General features: G+C 42.5%; 1 non-coding gene across 1 annotated transcript; it reads right to left on the bottom strand.

The window, feature by feature from the left end:
- Positions 1 to 2922: 2922 nt before the first annotated feature.
- Positions 2923 to 2995, bottom strand: TRNAR-CCU. Its single transcript has one exon. It is a non-coding gene; the product is annotated as a tRNA-Arg (tRNA).
- Between the last annotated feature and the right edge of the window lie 1864 nt (positions 2996 to 4859).

Genomic DNA, 4859 nt, shown 5'->3' with positions numbered 1-4859 from the left:
AGAGGCAAATCTGAAACCTAAAGCCAACTCTCTCCAACTGCAAAGCACTTAGTATTTCTAGTAAATTCAGACTAGCTTCATTATATCATTTGAGAAGTGCTTCTTAAAGGTATAACTCACTATTACGTGGGATCCACAGACCATTTCCATTTTGTGTGAGATGATCACCGTCAAAATAATTAGGAACATTAGTTGAGGGCATTTCTCCACTAATGATGTACCCTAAGGTTGAAATATAGTCTGTATTTTTAACAAATCACCTCTCCAAGGGTTCTCCAATTTCAGCAATAATTCTGTATACAGTTAAGTCCCCTACATATGAACTTTCAAGTTGCAAGCTTTCAAAGATGCGACTGTAAGCTTGCATGTTCCATCATGTAAGTTCACGTCTCTGGCATGCATTGTCATGTGCGTGTCTCCTCTGTAAGTGGTTGTGGTTCTGAGTATCTGACTGTACAGAGTTATATAGAGTGCAGCAGTACGGTATCTTTATTTCAAGCCCAGGATGTCCGGAACCAAGTGTGAAAGCAGTGGTAACATAGCTGGCACTGCTCTAGCAATGCTCTATGGTATTGTACAGTGACACTTCAAATGTTTATTTGTTGTGTTTGTTTTTTTGTGTGTGCATTATTTGTTCAAGAAGCATTATAAATCTATTACAGTACAGTACTATATAGCCAATTGCACTAGTTGGACACCTAGGCTATCTTTGTTGAACTTACATACAAACTGGACTTACCAATGTGCTCTCAGAATAGAATTTGTTCGTATGTAGGAGAATTACCAAAATCACTGCAGATGGTGACTGCAGCCATGAAATTAAAAGACGCTTACTCCTTGGAAGGAAAGTTATGACCAACCTAGACAGCTCATTAAAAAGCAGAGACATTACTTTGCCAACAAAGGTCTGTCTGGTCAAGGCTATGGTTTTTCCAGTGGTCATGTATGGATGTGAGAGTTGGACTGTGAAGAAAGCTGAGCGCCGAAAAATTGATGCTTTTGAACTGTGGTGTTGGAGAAGACTCTTGAGAGTCCCTTGGACTGCAAGGGGATCCAACCAGTCCATCCTAAAGGAGATCAGTCCTGGGTGTTCATTGGACAGACTGATGCTGAAGGTGAAACTCCAATACTTTGGCCACCTCATGCGAAGAGTTGACTCATTGGCAAAGACCCTGATGCTGGTAGGGATTGGGGGCAGGAGGAGAAGGGGACGACAGGGGATGAGATGACTAGATGGCATCACCAACTTGATGGGCATGAGTTTGAGTAAACTCCGGTAGTTGGTGATGGACAGGGAGGCCTGGCATGCTGCGGTTCATGGGGTCACAAAGAGTCGGACACGACTGAGCGACTGAACTGAACTGAACTGAGGAGAATTACTGTACTTCCATTTTACAATCTATTTCAGATCATCAAGAGGTTCTAGGTATATTTGAGATAGTTAAGAGATATCCAGATTAGAATATCCCCGGCCCTTCTATGAGGAGCCTTAGGAAAGTACAGGCTGACTTGGGAGAGACTAGCCATGGGACATTCGTATGTTCGGTCAGTGGCACTGGGAACAGAGCTCACATTTCATGTCTGGATTGATGTCACTCTCCTTTTTCCACAGACCTGAGAAGGAAGATGAGTTAACAGTGATGACATCATATGTTAGTTATGTCTGTTCTCTTCCCCATGTTTCCCACATCCGGTAGGTCAGTAAATCTCATCAAGTCACCCACGCCCAGGTATATGCCTGTGAATCCCCCTGCAATGACTTTCACTCAGACTCTCATCATCACTAAGCTGTGATCACCATTATGTCCTTCAGTGGGAGGCCCCCATACTGCCCATTTGCTCCTACCTCCCAGCCTGTTGTCAGGGTCATCCTTCCAAACCATCTATAAAGTCAGACTCACTTCAAGTTCCCTTCACTGCAGGGAACCATTAGCAATTCCAAATAATTCAAAGTGATTTAAATTCTTACTTCAGTCTATTAAAGATATAACTACTATTACAAATTCAGTCTATTGAGAAAATGCAAAATGTAGGCAGATTGGAATGTTCCCCTTTAAGAATATGGGAAATTCCAAATATTGATACTAAACAATTTTTCTTTTTTATGCCTTTCCCATTTTTAAAACAATGTGGTGATATCTTCTACTTGCTTAAACCACTCCAGCATCTCCCCCTCTTCATGAGTCAAAAGCAAAACAAGACAAGCAAGACCTCAGTTTCTTGGCACATTTGTTCATTATTTATTTACCTTTCCACTGACTCATTTCATTCATTAATTGACTGTCTCACCTATGCATTCTCTGACATGGGAACTCATTCACCTATTCCTCTTTTAGACATTTCATGAGGACCTATAATATTGTAAATATGGCAGTGGGTCCTAGGTTCTCAGGGTGTCCATGAACTGGTGTAGAGTCCTTTGCTGCTTGGTGGAGCTTGACATGGTTCACCAACCTGCCAAATTTCCTTAGGCATCCAGAATGCCATGTGGGAATAAAGTGCAAGTTGATGATTTCTTAGGTAGTTTCTGGACAATTCACTCATGTCCAGGGAGGAAACTGTTGTAATCAAGTCAGTCTCCTCAAGATCTCATGCCTCAAACCATCTTCTTCTTTGTTGTTAGAATGCATGAGTTCTTCCCCCCCCCCGCCTCAGGTTCTGAGCTAAAGTGGATGAAATGAATGTAATTAACCTGATCTGCTTGACCAAGATGTGGTGGCTGACAAAGGCCAGTTATAAAGGGGATTTCAGAGAGGATGAATACTTTTTAAAAATTAGCTAATTAATTAATTTGGCTGTGCTGGGGTCTTGCAGCACGGGGGATCTTCTATTTTTCTTGCAACATGAGGTATCCTTTAGTTGCAGCATGCAGAATCTTTAGCTATAGCATTCAAACTCTTAGTTGCAGCACGTGGGATCTGTTTCCCTGACCAGGGATTGAACCTGTGCCCCCTACATTAGGAGTGCAGAGTCTTAGCCACTGGACCACCAGGGAAGTCCCAAGGATGAATACTTTAATATATCATTTCATCACTCAGTCTTTCATGGAACCCCCTTGACATCTATCCAGCCACCCATGTCCTCACCTAACCACTTACTCTTTCATCCACTCATGTATTCACTGATGTATAATTGATTGACTCATTCATTCATTCATCACACTTGTTTTCATCCATCATTCACTCATTCAAACCAATATTTTCTGAGCGTCTGGCCTGGTTAAGGTATGAGGAATTTGTCTTCTAGGGACTGAGGGGACAGAATGGCCAGAGGGCAGAAGGTGGACTCCAACACTTGAGGACATCCTGTAAACCAACATTTAAGGGCTGTGATAAAGAGCAGTACAAAGTGCCCTGGGAACTTATCACCCTTTTCTGCATTTAATGTAGTACTTTTTCAGAGAGTTCTAAAAAATTCAATACTTATAAATTCAAGATCCTCAGGGGAGGAAAAGATCAGAGGGGGAAAATGAATCTTAGCAAATGAAGAGATCTAGAGAAAAATCTCTTCCTTCCCAGTCTGATTGAACACAGAAGGGAGAGCTTTAGCAGCCAGCAGGTATTTCCCAGTTCCATCCAACGGGCCAGACTGCTGACCTATGAGCAGGCGGAGCAGAGGGAAGATCCGCTCCACCTGAAGGCGCAGTCTCCTAGTCCTGGAGATGGAACACAGGGACCTCAGGGCGAGGTAGTTGTTGCTGTTGTTATTTATCTTCCTGCTCTTATTCTCTGGCGCGGATCTTTGTCCATCTAGGTTTACACTCTGAATTCTCAAGGTCTGAGATTTGTCTTCCTAAATAGGGCCAACTCAAATATTTGTAATGCATGCCTTGCTTTTGGGGGGTCCTTAGAAACCTATTCCTAGCACCAGACAGGTCCATGTGCCTGTGTGCCCAGCTCTTCAGTTGTGTCCAACTCTGTTTGATCCCGTGGACTGTAGCCCACCAGGCAACTCTGCCCATGGGATTTTCCAGGCAAGGATACTGGAGTGGGTTGCCCTTTCCTCCTCCAGTAAGGTCAATAAGTTTCCATCAAAAAGAAAGAGACTTGGGAAAATCTGAGTTTGAATTATGGCACTTTGTTTACCACTATGTGACCCCAGATGAGTTACCTAATCTCTCTGAGCCTCAACTGGATCATCCATAAAATAAATAAAAGAATTATCAGTGATCAGTTGTCTAGTTTCATCAATCCTTCACTGCATACTAAAGTTTCATTAAGCATGTTACTTAGCTTTTTTCATGTAATTCTCAAATTTATAGATAGCTTGGTAGATTTGATTATTGCTCAGAACTATGTATTGATCCCCCAGTGCCGTGTCCAAGAGACAGTGTCCACTTTTTCACTGAATGACTCTGCCGTGGTCATGAGGCTTGATTTGACCAAGGGATCATCAACCATTGTGATGTGATTGAAGCCGTCGAAAACACTTGTAAGACAAAGCCTGTTCTTGTATATCTCTGCCATTGCCAGAAGAACCAGCCTTAGCAAGACCATTTGCCCAAGGAAGACGAAAGACATATGGATCAGAGCCATCTCATCTAACCATAGACCCACAATGAGAATAAGACCTGGAGCTGATGCTGCAGCTGAAGTTAGATCACTCAGTTGAGCCCAACCTAGATCAGCCAGACCTTAGCGAATCCACAGATGCACAAGCCATAATATCAGTTGTGATTTAAGCTACTGAGTTCAGTTGTGGATGGTTACGCAACAAAACTAATGACTACAATAGCTTTATTGCAAGCTCTAAATCATAGACAAGCACACTGGAGAACAATAAGATTAAGTAAAATGACCAAGGTAGTAAGTGGCTGAGCTGGGCTTTGATCTTTTAATCACTCCGCAATATTGTCTCTT

The sequence above is a fragment of the Cervus canadensis genome, chromosome 17, assembly GCF_019320065.1.
Source record: "Cervus canadensis isolate Bull #8, Minnesota chromosome 17, ASM1932006v1, whole genome shotgun sequence".
Lineage (NCBI taxonomy): Eukaryota > Metazoa > Chordata > Mammalia > Artiodactyla > Cervidae > Cervus > Cervus canadensis.
The sequence above is the reverse complement of the archived record's forward strand: the minus strand, read 5'-3'. Positions and strand labels throughout refer to the sequence as shown.